Genomic DNA, 23,856 nt, shown 5'->3' on the forward strand with positions numbered 1-23,856 from the left:
CTTTTTGATGGAACTAACCAGCATTTGAGTTACATGGAGAGGAAAACCATGAAACCTTCCACAGTTACCCTGATGGCAAGGGAACTTTAACCCATGATCCTTCTACCAATGATGATATTTCACGTCAGCACTACAGTCGGTGCAAGCTGGATGCGGAAATTGTATCGACCTGCCATCGCTTGATTTCAAACCCGGTTCGCTTCATTGGAAATCGAACAAATCAAAGAAATCTTTTTATTTACCTTATTCGTATTATAAATTATGGAAAAAGAAAGTCACAAATGGTTGCTTTGTTGCTGCATTTAATTGAATATATAGCTTTTATTATTCTACTAAAAACCATATTTTCTTAAAATACCAAAAATATTTACCTAATTCATAAATCTGAATAAGATATTATTCCTTTTGTATTATTCTTAGAAAAAGTTCGATAGATTAATTTATTGTCCTTTAATCCTGTAATAGTTTAAAATAAATCTAATTAAGTTTCGTATTTGTTATTACATAATTTAACATAAATTAAAGGAGAAATAAAATGAGAGAAAAAAACGTGAAAAACTGGAACGCTTCAATTGTTTTATTATTTTGCTTAAACGTGCTTTTTATTCATCGACACATTTAGTTTTATAATAAAGAAAAATAATAAGAAATATTTCTCACATAATTTGCGCAATAATTTAGTATTTCTTTTTTCCTTACTGAATAAAACAGCAAATCTTAAAACTAATTTAAGAAATATTTTTTGTGTAACTGAAACATTAAATGTCGTATTCAAATCTGTGTGTTATTTGAAAATATAATGAACAAAATGGAAAATAAAAATTTAAATAACGGTAAAAACTAATTTATCGTCACCATGGTAACAGTATCAATAATTTACGTTTAGCCCGCAGAAATAACTCTGAAAACCATCTCCAAATCTGAATAAAGAATTTTTATTTGATGTCTTTCAAAAAGCCTAATTTAATTTGAAAGGAGACAAAATCGAATTGTTCTTTTAGTTTATGGAAAATAAAAACGAAAAAAATGAAATGAACTGGAAAAATAATTTTGTTTCTTTACGTTTTTCTGAAGGAAAAAAACCTTCTCCGTAATTTTTACAAAAAAGTATATTAAATCATTTGCTTTTTGTTATGAGTCTTTCTTAAAAATAAAAAAAATACTTGTTTCTTGGATGACAAAATTTCTAGTAGAAAAATAGTCGTAACAAAGCAAAGCAATTTAAGCCTAAAAAGTTTTCTTGAAATAAAGTTAAGTTCATTGACCTTTTTTCGTTTCAAATAATTATTGTTGGAGCTGATTATTTACTTTTTGCCTGTTTTTAATTTATAGAGACGAGCTGTGCTAAAAAAATATTGGATTTCTTCCAACGAGGTCGAAATATTTGCATTCATTCTCATCTTTTGATGTGTTGGAGTTCCAAAACATTTTTATATATTCACGTTTTTTAATTTTTATATTGTTATAATGTACAAAAGTACATTTAAATGACTACTTTAAATTTATAAAAGGGAGATTTTATCGACTCTAATTAATTATGAAACTTAAAAGTACTCTTCTACTAATTACGCAATTTAATGGCGTGAAAGTCTGACTACACTGTAAAAAATTTTCGTCTATCAAGGAAATGATGCCAACTACTTTACTACAAAATTATATTAGCTAAGTGCTCCACTAGGCGTGGTGGCTCAGGGAACCGGATTCGAATCCCGGAGATGGCTAGTTGATACGAATTCCGCACTCGGCTCGCACCGACGTAAATGCTGACCAGAAATATCCTCAGTGGTAGACGTATCATGAGTTAGTTCTCCAGCCGTCAGGCTAACCGTTAGAGGTTTTTCGTGGTTTCCCTGTCCATGTAACGTAACGGCGGGTTTCATCAAAAAGTCTTCCACTAAAGGTCTGGTTTCTTAGGACAAGCGCCTTATCTGGACGTCAGCGGTCCGTCAACGTCTCGCTGACGCCACCAAAATACTGGTTTGTTAGCTCAAGGTTTGGTTTCTTAGAACTAGCACCTTATCTGGGCGTCAGTGGAAAGTTGATGTAGAGCTGACGCCAAAAAAATACTTTTTTGTTAGCTCAGCGTGAGCAGTCGGTCCAACGCAGACATTATCTCTCATTGCGCAAGCGTTAATAGCGTAAACAAATATTTATTTTGAATTTGTATTGATTTTGTTATTGTCGAACAGTGTTTTAGAGAACAAATAATGACTTTGTCCAAGAAAAAACACATTATAGCTGAGCTAAATGAAGAGTGCTATGTTTAATGAAGAAGCTATGTTTAATGTCAAAATCAAAATCTTGGCTGATTTCAATGTGCTGTTGGATGTAGTCCGCCATTGTTTCTGTGATTAACGTCACGTTGTAATTCAACTGCAGTTGAGTTGGACGGCAATTGTAGTTCAAGATGAGCATTCGCTGACGTATACTATCAAACTCACAAATGGACCAATCAGAGGTTAGCGCTGATTTCCAGCTGACAGCGTCCTGTCCTAAGAAACCAGGCCTTAATAAGGCAAACTTCTTACAATACTTGATCCAGCATAGCTTGTTTTCTGGATTGGTTTCAAAATTACAAGGCTACGGAGTTGAACATTGGTAGCCGTAAATTAAAAAATTCGATCGGCTGTTCAACGACGCTTATAAAATAAAAATGTTCCACAACACGCGGAAACCGAAGATAGTTCCTGGTGTAGTAAAATACCTTCTTTTACATCACTTGGTGTAAAGTAGCCGCTTGTTATTCATTAACACAAAAATTTATAACTGCAGTAAAATATGACTAGAATCTTAGACAAGATATGACTTAGAAAAAAGGCACACAAGAATCATAAATTTAGGATGCTTATATACAATATTTCTTTAAAAAAAATTAGTTTGTTAAAATCAAACAGCATAGAGAGAATATTAATAGGAGTAACAAAACCAAAAAGTATGAAAATTTATTATAAAATTATTTATAATTACAATAAGATATGATACACACAAGAATCAGTAAAGTTACTTTTATCATGCATTGTAAAGCGTGAAAAAAGATTTATCAGCATTTTAACTATCTAAGCAAAGATCGTATCACTCAAACTATTCTATTACAAATAATTATATTGCAGAGAGCTGTATTCATTAGTTTTAGTAACTCTAAAAATAATAACTGTTAACATAGTATAAAAGTTAGAACAATTTTTGGAGAATTAGCGTGAAAATTTTAGAGTTCAGCAAAGAACCTTAAAAATGATAATTTAAGAAGACTTCAATCTCCATGTTCATTTCACGTAATCCCAGATTTTGAAATTCAATTTAAACTCAAAATAACAAACGGTACTTTTCTATTTAATAATCCATGAATAATTTATACAAAATGTAATACGATTGCTTTTTAACTCAAAAATAAATTGGCACTGAAAAAAATAGTTAATAACTCCATTAAAACACAAAACAATCAGTTAAGATTACAATCATAAAACAAACAAGATTAATACTAAAACATAGAGACACCGAGAAAATACTTATAATCTCAAGTTTTAAATCTTCGAAGGAAAATAAAAACAATCAAATGCTATGTATAAATTAAAAAGTAGAGAAATTAGCATTAATTAATTAAAATAAGCCAATAAACAATATCTTTTGACTGAAATACAGCGAATTTCTTTGCTGCAGTACCAATATTTTGTTCGATATTCTACGTTTAGTTTGTCTTTTTCCCAGACAAGAGACACAAAACTAGTTTTCAGTAGATGTGTAGATTAAGATCTTTAAATATAAAAATGTAACTTCATTTTTAGTTTGTTTGCAAAATTTTTCTACTAAAAATAATTTCTAACCAAGAAAACTAACTTTTTTTTTAAATCAAAAACTAACAGTTTAGTGACAGATAGAGCTATGATAATATTTAAAACCTAATTATTTCACGAAATAAATGATTTTACTTTAACAATATATTTGCGTATAATTGATACTCTGTGTTGTTAAGGAATCTATAAGGAATGGATAAGGAATGTATACACACCTATTTTTTTGATATTCCGCCAGATTAAAATATCTTGTCCATCTTTCCACAAGTTTACAAGAAAAAGTTTGTTTTATTTCGGTAGATTTTGGCTGTTAACCGATCATAGAAAATGTTGTTTACAACTCTCGAACGAAGAAGTTATAAAGCATGCACTCTGCAGTTATCCAATTTTCAAATTAACTAACTCAATTAATATTCGCCACCTCGTCAAATATGATAAAATCCTCAATTTGACGAATTAAATTGGGTTTTGGCGAATGATTTTTTCCACTGGAGAGAAAAATATAGATTTAATTCGATCCCAAAAATTTCGTAAAAATGAACTTTTCTAAACCAATCAGCATTTTTTTATTCAATTACAGTATTTTTCGGTAGATGCGACGCATAACCAATTAGAATTGGGTCCAAATAATATAAGTCTGCAGCAAACTACCGTAAAATATGTTTCTAGGGGGGGGGACAAATTAATCATAAAATTTTTTTGAGATTTGCATTTGGTGAAGACTTTCGAAAATTGGTGAATACTTTTGATATTTGGCTAATTTATTGGCTATTTATCTATACAGGGCTGCTCTAACCATTCGCCACCTCGCCAAATGTGATAAAATCGTCACTTTGGTGAATAAAATTGTGTTTTGGCGAATGATTTTTTACTCTGGAAAGAAATATATATATATAAATCAATCCCTAGACTTTCGTCAAAAAGAACTTTTCTGAACAAATCAGTATTTTTTATTTGATTATAGTACTTTTCGACTCATAACCAATTAGAATTGTGTCCAAATAATATAAGTCGAAAACAAATTAATCATAATATATATATATATATATAAAATATATAAGAATGGATTTTATTATGAGCGACCAAACTTTAAATTCAAGAAAAATCGCAATCAAATAACTATAATATTATTTTGTGGTTGACACGAACGCTTTAATTTTCCAACATATATTAAGAGACTGAAAAAGTATTTGAATTACCAATCTTTATATTTTTGAAAAATACATGCTACGGAAATTGAAACATTGGGTTCAAATGAGCTAAATTATCTTATGATAGGCGGCTATATGTTCTATGGTTAACTGAAAAACCGTTTATTTTTCAATTGATTTTCAAACAATCTTGAAAAAAGTTCCTCGTGGATTTAGCAAGAACATAGTGAAATATTTTTAATCCTTCGTAGATAAGCAAATGTCGGTTGCAAACTTTAGTCATGCAACGTATTAGCAAATGCGACCTCAGACCGTGTATTCTCACTGAAGAAGCATACTTTATTTGTTTCTAGCTNGCTCTCCATCGTAGTTCTTCAGGCAAATGATGCCTAGAGGTCATTATTACGAATTGGCTATCTCAGATTTTCAATGTCGCAATCACAGTAAAATTTGTGTGCTTTCTCTCAAACTTGGACTTTTATGCTCCAGGCAGATGACGTAAGCCGAGTGCAGCGCCACTAATTTGCATATTGCAATTTTACTCAGCTACTCTTAGTGGACAACATATGCAAATTTTGCACGGTTTGGCTTACTTTTGAAAGAGTTATCGCTATTTTTGTGATTTTTCCTTAATTTATGATAACCAGTGTATATATATATTTGAAAGAAAATTAAGTTATCTTTAGAAGATCGATACGAAGGAAAGTTATTTTCTTGAAAGAAGAAAAAAAAATCCTCTGTGATGTTTTAGAAAAACGTTTATTTAGTTTACACATCTTTTACCATTTCTTTTATCAGTTTTAATACATTTCTAAATATTCTCTCCCCGCCGAAGTACAAATGAAATCCATTATAGAAATAAGAAATATATTAAAAGTATTTCTTTTATCCTTCCCTTTGTGTCTCCCATTCAAGAAGGACAAAAATCAATAAATGCGTGGGATTTACGTAGGCGTTTAGTCCTCGAAGCTTTCTACCATTCATTTCACTGAAATGTTACTATTTGACTCTGGTATAATAAATAAAGAAGCGCCAGTTTTGAAATCTTGTTTTGTTATCCCCTTAAGAAGACGCTACTTAATACTTAAGTTATAGCTAAGGTTATAGTGATTTTTATAAGCATATTTAATATTAAATTTGAGAAGAGTAGTGATACTTAAAAAAAAGACTAATGTTAGAAATCATCATTATTATAATTCTTAGTATTATTGAAAACTTTTTATAAGTTATTCAACAAAATCCTTCTCAATTTTCACAGTTCAAGATATGTAACGCATATTGCTTTTGCCAACTTCTTATAAAAATAATTGCTGTTATTGACGTCGGCCATTGAGGTAGAGGGGTGCGATTGTTCGTGTTTTCCAGTGGCGCCATCTATGGCCAAGAATTCGACATCTGCCACACCCATACGTCACAGAAAAAAGTAAGAAAAATTGTGAATCAACATAGATCCGCAGATATGGATCAGTATAAGACCGATCCAGTTCACCAACGTAAATCAGTGGGTCACAGATGTAAATATTTATTCGCAAATGTGATCAGTGGATAGGGAAATAAGTTATTCAGTGAATCAGCAAGTCTTTTATTAAGAAAATTAGTGATTCGACGTTCTGTAGAATGGTCGAATCACTGAACGGGGCATTGCTAAACGGGCGAATCACTGAACGGGGCATTGCTAAACGGGCGAATCACTGATTCAATGTGTTAGTAAAACAGCTAATCCTTGAATACGCGGATTATTAATAAATAAATAAAAATATTTATAAACTAAGAATGAATTGACATAATTTTTATGTGCATATATATTACAAAAATATTTACTATGAAATAATTTTTTCTACAACTGTTTGCGTTCTTTTGAACTTTGATTTTTTTCTGCTTATGTTTAATAAATTTTTCAGCAGCTTATAAATGAGTTGACATTTGTAAGCCACATCATGCGACATAAAAATACAATAGAATAACATTGTTCCAAGTATTATCAACTTATTCCAGATTTCCTTGGTTGCCTTAATTGATAGAAGTTATACAAAGGTATGACTTACCAGTAAAAAAATATTCTTTATCTCAAATTTAAAGACATTTACGTGTAGTATTTATTATTATTATAAATGTCTACTACACCGATCAGCCAGTTCATTAAAATTCGTTTTACTATTCATTGTGCCCCAGCAAATTTCGCCCAATCATTGAGTAGGTTCTGTTCATGTGACTAGTTTTTTTTCTAGCATTGATAATCATGGCAACCACAGCTGATGTGGGATCACGTTTTTCTTCTTGAAAGGAATAGAAAAAGCTATCTCTGAATTCAGATACCCTGCAGTGATGTTTTTTTTAAGTTAAGCTCCACTGTCTGGTATATAATTGCATGGTGTACTCCACACTAATATCTGTTAAGATTAAGTGTCACTGCCCGGTATACATTTGTCCGGTATTTTCTAAACTGATATTTTCTTAAGATTAAGTGGTTAAAGTTATCCGGATATATCGGATTGATTGAATAACATTACCGCTATCGCAGCTTCCCCAGAAATTGTTTCAATAACATTGCCGCTGCCGAAGTAGTGCTCGGATTAGTCTTTGTAAACTTGCTCTGTTGTCAAAAGGCGGTGGAACAGCGGATGAGATAATTCACCGAAGATTGGTGTATTAGCTGATGCCATTTATTTTAAATCCATTTTATGTTATTCTTTCTTATTATTAAGACTATAAACGGTGCTTATAATAAAGGGATTCTATCATATTACCTTACTATACAATATTTTATGAAGAAAAAAAAATATTTAAACTCGTATATCTAAACAATAATTTAAATGAAATTAATAAACGTTTTACAATTACTAAACGGTAAACAAGTTTTAAATTATAAATTTTGTGCAAAACTGTTTCCAGTCAACATAAGAATTTTAAAATAATGAATACAAAATTGTAAAAAAAAAAAAAAAAATTATAAATTATACTATATTATACAGCACTATTATTAAAAGATATCTCATCTGCGCTAATCATTCTTAGTTCTTATTATAACCAAGTATTAAGTAGGAGTTTCAAAAACAAAATTGGACAGACTTGTCTAATGTTAATACAGCAAAATTATTGGGTGTAAATTTTAGCTCGAATTAATCGGCGATTAAATCTGTGAAATTAAACCTTTATTATCACCATAAAACATTATTTATTATTACATATTATTTATACACTTATGCAAAGCCGTGGTAGTTCAGGGGATAAAGAGCTCGCTTCCCAACGAAGCGACCCGGGTTCGAATCCCAGCTGTGGCCAGTTGATACGAATTCAGCACCCGGCTTGCACCGACCGCAATGCTAACGTAAGTAATTCTCAGTGGTAGACGGATCATAGGTTAGTGTCCTCTTGCAGTCAAGCTAACCGTGGGATGTTTTCGTTTTTTTCCTCTCCATGTAATGTGAATGCTGGTTGCATCAAAAAGCTCTCACGAAGTCAAAATTTACTCAATACTTGATCCAGGAATCCTGGATTGGGTTCAAAATTACAAGGCTACGGAGTTGAACATTGGCAGTCGTAAACTCAAAATTGAGTCAGCTGTTCAACGACGGTGATAAAATAAAATAAGTATTCGTAGAATGTCAGAATGGACAGCCGTAGAATGTTACAAATACTAATAGTAGTACATTCGTTGTCTTTAACTCAGAATTGGGTCAGCTGTTCAACGACGGTTATAAAATATACACTGATGCAGTCTCACAGTTAGTTCCCATTGGCAAAATAGGTCTTGGTTTGGTTTGATGGCGTCATCACACTTTTCAACTACAATAATCAAGAGTAATGGTAATCACTGCGCATGCGTCGTCATTGCATTCGTTGCTATGGTGACCGCTGCTGTTTGATATTTTTTTTATAATTCTTTTTTTCACTTTTAATTTTGCTGTTGTATTTTAGAGTGAAGTCTAATAACAGCCTTCTCAGTAATCTCTTCTTAAATAAGAAATGAAAAATAAAACTACAATTGTTTCAACTTTGATTGGTTTTGATCTTCGGTGATTTATGCATCAGCAATGACGTTCTTGCAATATTGTGAGAGGTGGTATGAAGATCAATGCCGGAAGCTTTATCTCACTGTTTCATAACCACCTGGAAATTCAATTCGATTTCAATTAAAATGGCGATGAAATACCTCTATCTTTCACACTTGTATGTAATCTCTGTCACCACATTTCAGTATTAATTATTCTGATAAATAGTATTATCTCAAGATTGATAATGGAAAGGAAGCTTTCGCCGCTCGAAATGAGGAATCCATGTTTATCTCTTAATTGGCCTGTCATTCAATATTAAAACGCTACGAGTTGCGAATAAAGTTATTAATTTTAAATTGCACGCTAGGGGTGTTTGAAGAACAAAGACAAGGCATTGCTTGTAGGTAGAAAAGTTCCAAGTTTTATCGCATGTTTTACTGTAATACTGCCTTTTACCAATACTCCAGATCTTTCCTTCCTTCTCGCGATTGTTCTGCATTTCTACGTTAATTCGAGTTCACTGAATTCGATGGCTGGATTGATTGACTTACACTGCTTGACAATTGCTTAGGAACAACTGATTTAATACAAAGTAGAGTTCTTGACAGCTGACTAATCACAGTAAAATATGATTGGTTGAGTAAAGTGTAGAGGGCGTGGAAGAGTAGTACTCGTTATCTGTATAAAAAGCAGTGCACGCAATCTTTTCATTCATTCGAAAGCTCATAATATTTGGTATTTGACCAAAAACAGCACCGTATGTTGCTGAACTTATTTCTGTGAAATTCAGGGTCGTGTTGCAATAATTAAGTGCAAAATGTTATCAAGATATCAAGCTCTTACGATTGTGGACAAACAGTTAGACGAATGGAAGCAGGTCAAAATGTGACCACTAGAGTGCGCAGTAATGGGATAGTAAAAAAAAGTGACATCTCGCGATTAAAAAAGACCACTTAAGGTGGAGATGCTATGAGATAGCATACCAGTGATCGCTGAAGGAACACCACACCTGAAGTATAACTGTATGTATTCCCAGTAGCAAAAATAGAAATTCCCAGTAGTCACTCCTAGGCTGCAGACCTTGCAACCACTTTCTTTCTTTCCTTCCAGACGCGTACCTAGGTTAGTAAAACCCTTACCCGTATAATCCGCGTCTGGCCACTACTTCCAGCCAACCTCAAACCTTGCAACACTATACCAATACACTTATATTTCTCCTATATCCACCTTATGGTAAAAAGATAAAGTTGGTTTGCATGCACTGAAACCTGTTCGATCTGCCACGCTATCGTCGAGAAAGATTACGTTGGTTTAAGGAATGTACTGGTTTTGGTAACCAGTGAAGGTCGACGAATCCCGATTCACTATGACAAGTGATTCTGGCTATCAATTATTGCGTAGTGAGAGGGGAACAGGTTTTTACATAGCAATAGGTTGATGAATGTGATCGGTATGTCCCAGACGTGCCGGTATGGGCAAACATCAAGCTCAATGGCTGAACACCGCTCCACATCTTTGAGCGAGGAAGCGTTACATCTCAAAGGTATAGAAGACAGATTATTCTGGATCATGATTGTCTTTTTAGGTCCAGATTTTCTGTTCATGGACGAAAATGTGCGGTCACACAGGTGGGCTGAAATATCGGATACACTAGAAAGTAAAGATATTGACCGCATGCAATGGCTCGTGTACTCCTCGGACTTAAATTCTACAGAGTATACCCAGGTTGCCCTTGATAGACGTATTTGACAAGGAACACGGCCCTTCTAAACCGTGCAAAAACTGAAAACCGCTTTGAGAAGTGGGACAATATCCCCCAAGGACTCTTCGATTGTTTAGCAGACAGCATAAAAGACAAATGTAACATGTTCATTACTGTCGCACATTTTACTGAGGTACTCATTTATGTTTTATTCTGGCAGGAAGACCAATTTTTCTGGCTGTCAGTAAATCATCCAATGAGCATCTTTTTTTATTTTATTATTTTTCAATATGTTGATATCTCAACTAATTTACATAATAATTAATGCTGATTAGTTTCATTTCATCAATCAACGTCTATTATTAATTACTCTGTAAAATGTAACAGTTAACTTATTAATTATCAAGCAGCGTAGATTCAATAACTAAATAGATTGAGTTTATAGATTTAATGGCTAAATGTTCTTTTCTGGCTGTAGTAGCCCAGTGGTTAGAGAATCGAACTCGGGAGGGTCCGTGATTCGACCTTTGGCTCCACCAAGGTTAACCGAGTACTGGCAATATAGGCGCTCGACCTACCAATCTAGTGTTAGTTTTATAGGTTATAGCGTTTACAATTACCTTACACTTTATTCATAAAGTCCGACGGGTTCGTTCTTTTCGTATGCCCTATTCATAAGGCGGGTCTTGTAATTTTAGGCTCATAAATTTTGTGTTGGTTGAGTGAAGGTTGATATCTGTAGCGGAAAAAAAATTAGGAACTCGTGGTGTAACTTCGATACATTTTTTTAAGAAATCAAACAATTAGTAATCTGTTCTGTTGCACAACACATGTTAACGCTATCTTGGTTGGTTCTAATGCCACTTGCCACACGGGCAAGCCTGCTTGGTGAAGTCGAGCAAATTTAAGACAGAGAGTGCGATTCTTGTTTTTCAGTGGAGCCATTTATGGCCAAGAATTCGACTTTTGCCACACCATACGTCACGCCTGTTTATAAGGCGGACCCATTCATCAACAGATCGTAATTTTGACCTGAATCAGAGAACGATCGATCTCCAATTCAGTTCCCCCAGAGTTATTGATTTGTTATGAGAACATGGAAGACTTTGAGACTCGACATAATTTTAACGTGCATCAGTCACCAACTACACGGGGAGTCTTCGGCCGGCGGGATTCGAACCCACGAATTCTCCGAGATGGGTCCAGCTGTTTACCGACCCGGCTATCCCGGCCTAACGCTATATTTGCTGTGTTAACGCTAACATTAAAAGCTATCTTCGCTTGCATCTGTAAGCAGCTGGCATGATTATCCACCTGGTATGTGTACCCGGTAAAGGTTAGATCCACGGTCTGAAGTGAAAGAAGCCCGTCACTGTTCTGCATCATAACTTTCGAACCATTTGAAATGATTTTGTTATGTTTTGGATGTGTTTTTAAATTGAAAGTGAAATGATTCAGCATAATAATGTCTAGACCCCCCCCCTCCATTTTTATTCTTCAAAAAGCTACTATGTTAAAATAAAAACGAAATCTCCCTTTTTAAATTAATGAGCCGAACGTTAAAAGCACACATTTAAAAGAATATTTAATGCGGATTCCATATTATTTAAAGGAAAAAAGATTATAAAAAAAAAATACATAAAATCGACTTTTCTCCGACAACAAAATAAAAGCTACTTATGAGCTTAATAAAAATAGCGCCATTTTTAGTTCGCAAGTGTTTCATTAATGAGCTTTATTAAGTCCGTAGTGTCAAAATAAATCTCGTTTGAAACTAATTTTTACACAAACTAATCGATAATTTTTCTTAACTCATCTTGTTAAAGGGAAAAGAACCAATGAGAGAATAGCATCCAACTAAGTGAATGAAAAATGACAGGAATCCTCCCTAATACCTTTTCCATTATTCAAAACTTTCGGACCACCTGAGACCGACAGAGTTATGATAACTCATCCCTTAAATGAGTGAATTTTTTTCCCTCGCGAATTGCCCCAAACTCAAGGATTCTATCCACATTTATCCTCAATATTACCCTACCTCTATTGACAAATAAATAAACGCATTTTAAGTTTGAGGAATTTTTGTTAGGAGAATGAATATATGAATTATAATGTAGGTGTAAAGGAAATTACTTTACTACATTTTGTTACATCTATGGCCTACGCGCCGTAAAATGTCCTAATTATGTTTTCAAAAGCTTTTGTAATCACTCAAAAACCTATTTATTTAATATCTAGTTCCTTACACACTTAAAAAATGTTTTTATTGTGTGATCTTAGAAATCTTATAAGGACTACTTTGAAAAAGGGATACAGAGTCTTAAACTCTAGCGAATGAACTACTTTGAAAAAGGGATACAGAGTCTTAAACTCTAGCGAATGGACTACTTTAAAAAAGGGATACGGAGTCTTAAACGCTAGCGAATGGACTACTTTAAAAAAGGGATACAGAGTTTTAAACTCTAGCGAATGGACTACTTTAAAAAAGGGATACAGAGTCTTAAACTCTAGCGAATGGACTTCTTTGAAAAAGAGATACAGAGTCTTAAACTCTAGCGAATGGACTACTTTAAAAAAGGGATACAGAGTCTTAAACTCTAGCGAATGGACAACTTCGAAAAAGGGGTACAGAGACTTAAACTCTAGCGAATGGACTACTTTGACAAAGGGATACAGAATCTTAAACTCTAGCGAATGGACTACTTTAAAAAAGGGATACAGAGTCTTAAACTCTAGCGAGGGGACTACTTTGAAAAAGGTAAACAGAATCTTAAACTCTAGCGAATGGACTACTTTAAAAAAGGTGTACAGAGACTTAAAATCTAGCGAATGGACAACTTCGAAAAAGGGATACAGAGTTTTAAACTCTAGCGAATGGACTACTTTAAAAAAGGGATACAGAATCTTAAACTCAAGCGAATGCATTATTTCTCCTATGTCGTCTGATTTTTAATTCCTTTTGTTTGACAACAAAAATAAGTTGAATGTGTATACTAGCTTTAAAAATAAGATAGACATTGTTTGTATATTTTTCTGTGTTTAACGTTGTTAGTAAGTTACAACGACCATCTCCAAATATCATTTTTATTTTTACAATAATTTTATTTGTTGCAATTGCTGTTCATTTCTTAGCATTAAGCAATTAGAGTTTATGCCTATATTCAATAATATTTTGAAACAGATGTTTCATTTATGTATTTAATTGTTAGGTATTATACAATAAAACTCACTTTCTTGCATTGGAATTACCATGTCGGTGCACTAATACACGGCGATGCCATTTTGAATTAATATTTCTCGTCTTACGCAAATGCGCCGGTACATTTCAGTCAATAGAAAGCGTCTTAAGATTTTCCCTGAAATAACCAGTTTCTTCTGAGGCTGAGAGCTATTGACACGCATTTGATAAATGGCTTTTTAAGAGAGTGCTTGAACTTTTTTTTTTAATAAAAAAACGACTATCTTTTATGTGTTTTTTTATAATCTTTTTTACAAGAAGAAATGTTCTTCAATTTTTTTACTAGCTTTGCGTCTCCTATAATTTTAACGCAATTTCAAATTTTAATATTGCTTTTTAATCCCGGTTCCTTCTACTTCGAGTAAGAAAAGAAAGATGTAAAAAAGGTGTATTTTTACGCCAAAAATAGAAATATTGAATAAAAATGTATGTTTTCAAATCTTGCTTTTTCAAATTTTTTTTATGAATTATAAGCACGATTCTAACAAAATTGCTTTTGTTTCACATAAGCAATTTCTCAATTGGGTTATAAAAGGTCACGTACTCTATTGAATTTTAATTTTTTTTCTCCAAATATTACAAAGTTCATAAGTACGAGAGTCGTAATATTTTGGTATAATTGTATACGTACAGTGCGTTAAAAAAAAAAAAGAAAACACGGACTACCTTGAACAACTTTTGATCTGATGATCGGATCTGCACGCTCTAGGACTCCATCTTAATAATTCGAGAGGATGACCTCAAATATTAATTAATCAGTGCAGATGATATTTTAAGTTACGAAATCAGACACAAAAACATACTTTCTCTGAATAAACATACCGTTTTTTCGACGGATTTGGATTTCTGACCTCCAAAATATACGGGGTAGTCACAATCTGGGAAATAGGATCCTAATAGTTTGGTCAAGAAAGCAATCCAAAGTTTGATCACCCTAATGTTAATTTTATTCTTTGCTTATTTCGCCATATCTAGAAAAGAAAATAGAAAATATTTTGCACACAATTCTAAAATTCGTTTATCCAAAGATAAGTCCATGAAAAAAATTTTTAGTAAATATTTATTATTATTTATTTAATAATAGAAAAAAAAAAACCTTGAATTGTAATTTATAAAAGTTCTTACATCATTTTTAAAGTATCGAATTGTACATGGCATAGTACACAATTTTAGCATATCGGTTAAATCGAAAGAGCCTGAGAAATTGAGTTTTAACTATACAACTTTTTTAAAAGTAAATTTATTATCAAGAGATCCAAACTATTGGAACCATACTTCTCAGTTTGCCCCCATATTTTGGAGGTCAGAAATCAAAGTTCGTCGAAAAAAAAGATACGTTTATCCAGAAAAAATACGTTTTTGTGTCTGATTTTGCAACTTAAAATACCGTGTGCAGTAATTAATTAGCATATTTGAGGTCAGCCCAGCGAACCATTAAGATTGAGTCCTAGAACGTTCATATACGATCGTTTTATCAAAAGTTATTTTGGGTGGTCCGTCTTTTTTCCTTTCTATTTGCGCGCAGTACATTTCACTTAGTAAAATGTAAGCCGCATTAAATTTATAAACGCAAATAATTTTCGTTTTATAAGATTTAAAAATAGACTACTATCAATTATTATCAAGAATCAGATCTTTGTTTTAAAACGAATCTTGAACTTTAACAAAATAAATACTTAAATTTAAAAATAGAAAATTCTTAACTAAGTAGTTCTCTGTTTTAAATTTGCCCGTAAACTAAAAATAAAAATTTCTAAAGAATGATTATATTAGTTAAATCAGCTATGCTGCAAAAACGTTAACGACCTTTCGTTCTTAGAGTAAATAAATAGATAATTGGATGTTTCGAGTACTCGTGTTTACTTGCGACGAAGCGAGAAATTTCTTTTTTCAAAATACGGGCCATATGACAAGACCAAATTTTTAAACTGAATGATAGCAATTTTAGAAGTTAAGCCTTGAGCAAAAGAAATCCTAAACGAAATGAATTTGATTACATCGGTTTATTAACGTTTCAAACAAAAATTCTGTTACATTAAGAACAAGTCAAATCACAATCTCTAAACCTAAAATAATAGGAAACAGTAATTTTAAGTTAAAAAATGTATTTTTATTTCTAAGTTAAACACTTATAAAAGCCTATGGCAGTAATTCTGATTCTGAGCCAAAATATTAATTCTAAGTCTAAAACAAATAGTAAGCTTTAACAATTTATTCTAAGCCTAAAGCACTAATTCTGATAAAGATCGAAACGCTCATTCTAATTTTAAGTTAAAAGTTAATTCTAAATCAGAGACACATTCCAAAATATTCATTCTAAATCTTAAACAAATATGCCTTGACCATTAATTCTAAGCCTAAAGTACTAATTCTGATAAAGATCGAAACGCTCATTCTAATCTTAAGTTAAAAGATAATTCTAAATTGGAGACACATTCCAAAATATTCATTCTAAATTTTAAACAAATATGCCTTAACCATTAATTCTAAGCCTAAAGAGCTAATTCGGATAAACATCAAAACGCCCGTTTTGATTTTAAGTTAAAATCTAATTCTAAATCAGAGACACATTTAGTCTAACTCCCAGTCAAACTTTTTATCAAAATAATTTAGAATCTATGACGGGTACAAGCAAGTTATACGCGTATAAAAATCTACAGACGCAACTGTTTAAATAACAGTATATAGGTTATTCATGAATGCATATTTTGTCTGATTTTTATTCGCTGACGCAATGTTTGACAGATAGACAGAAAATAATGTCTTCTACCCGACAAGCAGATGTCGCCAAATGAATACGAATATAGTCTCTTGCGAATATTTGGCAGGTGGACTGAGAAAATTGTTCTTTATTGATCACATACCTTGGCAGTAGAACAAAAAAAAAATTATCATTTTTTTTTCATGTTGTTTAGCTAATTAAATAGAAAAGAACACGACATTTGTTTGTTATTCTGATTTTATTATTTTTGTATTAGAAATATTAATTAGCAATATTACTTTAGGCAATTGCAGTAAATCATTTTCTCTCTGTCGTGTTTGTCCAGTAATCAAGCATCATGAGGCGTGTTGCATTTGTGTAATTTTAAGCAATGTGGGTGGGGAAAAATGAAAAAATGAGTTTCTTTAAATAATTTACGAAAAATGTTCTATTTCATTATTTATTGACTGCATCCAGTACTTTATTTTATTGACATGCGCATTATTGTTAAATGTTACCGAAAGTTGTAGTAGGTAGAATGTTACGTAAAACTGAATCGAATACTAAAGAGTGAAATAGTAAAGTTACAGATACTTGTAGTAAAATGTTACGGAGAGTAGAAGTAGAATGTTACAGATAGCAGAACGTTTCCGATATTAAATATTATTTGTAGAATGTTACAATAATGTTAAATGTGCAATAATGTTACAATAATGTAAAATGTTAATTCTAATGGTAAATTATTGTTATAATGAGTAGTCGTTGAATGTTAGAAAATATGTGCGGAATGTTACAATTTGGACTGGACAATATATCGCGAAATATCGATTTAACGCTTGCATCGCCGATATAGCGGCTTTCGTTTCTCGCGATGCATCTGAACTGTTTTTATTTTTTAATTCTTTCAATGCACATAAGTATAATAATTTGATAGAATTTCATTATTTTTAAACCATTAAATCTTTAGAGATTTTTTAAAATTAAAACAAAATTTACATTTGTTTGATATTTAATCATTAGTCAATCCAAGTTTAATTTAATATTTTTTTTATTTTTTAAAATTCCCCTTTTTAAAAAAAAAACATTTACTGCTTTATTTAATATTTTATAGTTTGCATAAATCTTAAGTAGTTTTTAATTGAAAAAAAAAATAAATAAACAAAGCCTAAGCTTGTTTTGTTTGTGTGTTAAAATTCGGTTCTGAAGTTAATTTATTATTATTATTTTAATTTAAAAAATTTAAGCAATGCTATTAATGTTATAAAAGCATTTTTTATAATTATCATTTTCTTTTGTACCGATTTATTTATTTTAGATTGATTTAAAATTTCTAATTGTTTAGTTTCAATTCAAAATGCACAATATTCGAACGTATGTTGTATCGCGATGCATCGCTATATCGCGATGTCTAACAAACGGTGAATCCCGATATGAAATTTCTTACATCACCCAGTCCTAATTACATAGAGTAATCGTAGATTTAATTACGGATACTAAAATGTAGATTGTTCCAATGATCAGTCGCAAATAATTACAGATAATAGTTGAAGAATGCTACATTGCGTAGCTGTAGAATGTTACATGTTGATATGGGTAAACGTAGATGGTTGATATGGGTAAATGTAGATGGTTGATATGGGTAAATGTAGATGGTTGATATGGGTAAACGTACGTCTTTGACGGGAGGGATAATGGGTATATATGAAAATAATTTAAAATCTCTACTAGTCCCCCTCATTATTTTAGAAAAAAAGAAAATTTTTCATGAACTATTATAATTTAAATTCCTTTAAGTTAAAATCAAGTAAGATATTAAAATAAATAATCTTTTGCCGGTATTTAGCACATTTAAGAATTTTTTTTTCTTATTTATGAAATTTAAAGAACTATTGCGACTTTTTAACTTAATTTCATCCACCTCAAAGATTCGCTTTCCCCCGCCTACCCGACCTGAAACCACTCCAAAACAGTGACCCCGTACCCCTACTTGAAATAGTCTTACCTCGTTACCATAGTCACCGCCACAGGGCCAGACGAATGTCTGGAGGAGTTCTTATATTTGACAAACTATATGTCAATTTATGTACTTTCATTTGTGCTTTATTCACGTTGCTTTTAGTAATTCAGCAGTAGAATGTTACAATAAGTAGTCGTGAGCAGTGGTGGTTCAGGATATAAAGCGTTCACCTCCCAATGAAGTGACACAGGTTCGAATCCCTGCGTTGGCTGGACGATACAAATTCTGCTTTCGGCTTGCACCACCTATTGTTCTGACATAAAGTATCCTCAGTGGTAGACGGATTATGGGTTAGAAGAATCTCTTTGCCGTTTGTCGTCTCTGTGCTATCTTTGGGAAGTTTTCGTGGCCTTCCTCTCTATGTAACGCAAATGCGGGCTAGTTCCATTTAAAAGTGCTCAACGAAGGCTAGTTTGTCTCAATGCTTGATCCAGTTTTAGTCATCTGGATAGGAATCAAAATTATAAGGATACGAAGTTGAACTTTGATAGTCGTTATGTCAGAATTGAATCGGATGTTAAACACCAATTATAAAATAAAATAAAAATAAGTAATTGCAGAATGTTCTAAGGAGTTGTCGTAGAATGTTACAATGAATAGTCGTAGAATATCAGAATGCATATTGACAGAATGTTACGCATGCTAATAGTAGAATGATACTACAATGAGAATTGGTAAATTTTAAAGAATGCTGTTATGGGAATCGAAAATCAAAAAAACCTGAAAGAACAAAAAAAAAAAAAGACCAGAAAAGATTAAAAATTTAAATCCTTAGCGTTAAAAGCTTTCTTTTACAAAAAAAAAACTATTTATTTTAATTTTTAAAAAAAAAGAAAGGAACCTTTTGAGAATCTGCTTTCGATCGAAAGTTTTTGAAACGCAAATACGTGAATGAACTTAAAAAACACATCTCATAAAAGCCAAACGGAGTTTCAGAATGCGAAGTGGAAAAAAAAACTGAAACCTCATAAATTATGTCTGATTACCATCTGAAGAAAAGATAGTGATCTTAGAGGGCAATTAGCTGTGAATTTTGAGACGATAACAGAGACGTTTATGGCGCCCTTTATTGCTATTTTTGCCGCAAAAATAGCCCCTTTGAGTCAAGAAGGTATTCTATTTTTATTGCGAAGGCGCCTGCTCCGTTCATCATCTCTTAATCCCTGAAGCGAATAAAATGTTTGAATGAATTCATTATAAATAGGGATTAATAATGAACAATGAGTGCTTCGTTTGATTTAATTAGATCTTATATTGCGTGATGTGCATTCCAATTTGAATTAAATGCTGCAGTTTCTTGACTTAAAATTATTTGAAGTCTTTGAGAATTTAATCATTGTATTCGCTCTTCTGTCGATGAAGTGATTAGTATTAAAATTATTTAACATTCTAAACACGCGATGGAAATTTCTCGACTAATGGATTTTATTTTCGCTTCATTTACAAAGGCAAGCTCGCAACCAATTAGCTTGTGGACCACGTATCAATTGGCTAACTATTAGCTGTAAACTTTCTTTATTTTGCGTAGCAATTAGTTAGCTGTTAACAGTGAGAACTATTTAAAGGGAATTTAATTTTGTTTTGAAATTGTTGTATTTTTATTGTAATAAACCCTGAAATTATTGCACTGAATTCATTTACAAAGGCAAAGCTTGTAACCGATTAGCTTGTTGACCACGTATCAATTGGTTAACTATTAGTTGTTAACTCTCTTTATTTTGAGTAGCAATTAGTTAACTGTTAACCGTGAGAACTATTTAAGAAGGGAATTAAACTATTTAAGAAGGGATTTGGGGGCCCCCGCATTAGAGGGTGCCCCCAAATCGAATAGAAAGTTTATTTTAGGTTACATTCGTTAATGAACTTTTTTTGAGCAAAACATTAATACAGTGTAAAATCCGTCAGTTTTAAGTTAGCTTCTTCATTAATCTATCGTATGAACACAATCTGCATTTCGTAAATCCATGGCTTTTTAAAGGCGGAATACAGCTAAATTTTCACAATTACAATGGACAAATTTGGCCGATAAAATGCCTGTATTTTTACATATTGCAAAATGCGATATGTTTACAAAAATACAGGCTTCTGATTGGCTTAATTGAGCCATCGTAATTGCGTGAATTTAGCCCTAATGTCAGCAAGGATATTAATTTTCACAGCTAGATGACAAAGTTATCAATCGGAAAACTGCATTCGGCAAGATGGACACAGAATTATCAGAAAATAAATAAAATGGACAGAACTATATTTTGTCTGATCTATGGAGGGGGTGCGACTTTATAGCTATTTTAGATTCTAGTCAATTTTCTTGTTATCTATAATAAGGTGAAAAATTTAAATACCTCAAAATTAAATACTTTTAAATCCTCCAATATTAAATATCGACATTACTGAATTAGTGCCCCCCCCAAAGAAGTTTTTGCTCCGGGCCCCAATTAGGCTAAGTCGGGCCCTGTGCTTCAAGTGATAAGATGGAATTCACGACATCTAGCTTTCCTATAGTAAGGGAAGTACGTCTTAACCAACTGCGCCTCGGAAACGCAATTTTTAAGCTCATTATAGTACCTGCTGTGCAAAAATTCATTTGAGTTGAGTCATAGGCCTTTTGCTGTTTTGTCAACCGTTACTGCATTGCATAACTTTTGACAAAACTCAAAGCAGTTTTTTTTAATATTTTGTAATTTTTTAAAACTATTTTTTTAAAGAAAAAACATCAACACTTAATCTGAAATGTAAATTTCCAACTGCTCACTTAAGAAAAGAAAAATTTAATTTTTTTTCATGCCAAAACTCATTTGTGTCTTGTTAAATAACAAAAACTAAACAAGTAAATATTAGGTCAAATTCATAACTAAAAAGTATGCAGAAAATATCACTACTTTACTTTCTTCAGTCCCGCAGTGGACTGATCGTTAAGACANAACGTTACCAAATTTACTTCAAGGATACAGTTAAAATGATGTTTTCAATATTGAAATGGGTTTATTTTTTAAATGTCTTCCAAATAAAACTCTGATGTTTAAGGATGAAAACTGCTCAGGGGGTAAAATGAGCAAGGAACGTTTGACTGTCCTAGTTGGAGGAAATGCGTCTGGGACAGAGAAATTGCCCCTACTTGTTGTCGGAAAAAACCAAAATCCCCGATGTTTCAAGAATATAAAAACATGTCCTTTGGATTACAAGTCTAACAAAAAGTTTTAGATGACATCAGTTTTATTTGAAGACTACGTAAGAAAATTAGATCTGAAATTCTTCGCTAAAAAAAGAAAAGTGATACTCTTTATGGATAAATGCACAGCACATAGTGATCTACCTAATTTGAAAGCAGTAAACTTGCAGTTTCTCCAACCAGACACAACAGCAAAGTTGTAGCCGATGGACCAGGGTATCATAAAAAGCTTCAAACAGTGTTATCGTAAATGGCTTGTCAGAAAAATGATCTTTAATATTGTAAGCAATTAGAAGATTTGTAATTAATAAACATTAATTAAATAATCCGACAATATTTTGAAAGTCTAAAACCGAAACTAACGGTAAGTCGAACTTCCGATATGTCGAAGTTTTTCGTCAGTCCTATCAGATTCGAGTTATCGCGAATTCACTGTATAAACAGGTCTGCCCTGAAAGCAAGTACCATCATCTATATCAGCCACAACATGAGATTGTATTTGCTCATAGTTCCGTGATAACTATGCGGCACTTTATTTATGCATATTAGCGTTATTTCCAAGCTATTTATAACTATAACTGTATTTATAACTATTGCCGTTTACAACTATAGCTCTTTTTAACTATAGCCGTTGGCGAAAATTTCGTTGAATTCTACTTGATTAGGTTGATTAAAGGCAGTCTTAAAAAGTCACAAATAGTAAAACTTTATTAAAATTCTTTCGTCAGTAGGACAAATGCCTGGGATGGCAAAACATAGATTAAATTCGACAATTATTTTACCGAGTATCATTTTAAAACTTTGTTTTTATCACAATTCAATTTTATAATAAAAAAATGTCCGGGTCACCAATTGTGTGTCCGGGTCACCAATGTGGGGAGAGTCATATCGATAATGTCAACATTCATCGATGAAAAGGCACTCCAACACAGAATCGAGTTTATGTCTTATATACTAGTGAATTGGAATTGTATTTTTGTAGTGGTAGGGGCACTACAATTACTCTCGCTAATTTACGATTCCTTTCTAAAAAAATCAACTCATTTTTTTATTGGTTCCCGTTTTCATAAAATAAAAACACTTATTTTCTCTGATTCCACGAGCAAAGCATACACTTTCGAGAAAACGCTCGATAAAGAGTTAATTACCTTTTGCAAAAATATTCATTCAGCATCAGAGCTTCGAAAAAGAAGCATTTCTTCTGCTCAAAGTGATAGAAATTCAGATGCATCGGATTAAGTATATTTCGAGCCTGAAGGTAAATAAATCTGAAAGTAACTATTCAAGTCTTTTAAAACGAAAGTGGAAAATCTAAAGTTTCCTCCCCGAGTGTATTAAAATGAATTTCCACTGGGGAGTCCTGCTTGTAAGTCATTAATTCCATCTGCAAGAACACGCCAGCAGCCCTTCCGTAAACGCCTTTTCGAACCACACGTTCTACTAATTAAACTTCTCATCCCTTCTGTAATTAGTAGCTTATTGAAGCATTACATTCCCAGAACAACCATTATATACAGAGATCTTTCAAATAGGGGGATAATAATCCATCCACTTTTAAATTCGCTTCTTTGCGTGCCTCCTCCTGCTTCTTAACCAACCTCTCCTCTTCTCTAGAACTTATTTAATCCTAAAATAATTTAATTGCAGTCTTTATTTGGTGAAGCTTTAAAACTATATACATATTTTTTTTTACACTTTCAAAAACATGCGTGTTAGGTGTTGAATGATCCGCCTGTGATAGGCAATAACATTTTAATTAATTAAATTATGGAGTTTGTGGTGCAAAGTATACTTGTAATTATGATTTTTCGATTTAGAAGTATCGATGTCTGTAGTATCAATTAGTAAATTTTCTGTTTGAAATGCTTGTTAATTACGAATAACTTTCTAAAAATAATATGGATTTGAAATAATTGTGATACGATGTATGGCTAAGCGGAGATTTTCAGCTTAGAAAAACTTTCGCAGAGTTGCTTATGAACTGAATTTAAAAATTTTACTAAAATATGGAAAAATACGGAAGGATTTATTAAAAGAGAAGAGAAACAATCAAAAATTAAAACATTTTCTAAAGTATCCATTAAAAAATAAT

The 23,856-nt window shown here is 32.3% G+C and overlaps 1 protein-coding gene and 1 long non-coding RNA gene across 3 annotated transcripts in view; one reads left to right on the forward strand and one right to left on the reverse strand.

Annotated features, from left to right (window-relative positions):
• Positions 1-4,720, reverse strand: part of LOC139425111 (uncharacterized) — a 64,141-nt gene extending 59,421 nt beyond the window's left edge. Inside the window, exon 1 of the long non-coding RNA XR_011636339.1 lies at positions 4,007-4,720. This is a non-coding gene — a long non-coding RNA (uncharacterized lncRNA). The remainder of the gene's footprint in view (positions 1-4,006) is intronic.
• LOC107449963 (uncharacterized) overlaps positions 1-23,856 on the forward strand; it is a 329,392-nt gene that overhangs the window by 213,516 nt on the left and 92,020 nt on the right. The gene's annotated exons all lie outside the window — the stretch shown is intronic.

This window comes from Parasteatoda tepidariorum, chromosome 3 (assembly GCF_043381705.1).
Source record: "Parasteatoda tepidariorum isolate YZ-2023 chromosome 3, CAS_Ptep_4.0, whole genome shotgun sequence".
In the NCBI taxonomy this organism is placed as follows: Eukaryota; Metazoa; Arthropoda; class Arachnida; order Araneae; family Theridiidae; genus Parasteatoda; species Parasteatoda tepidariorum.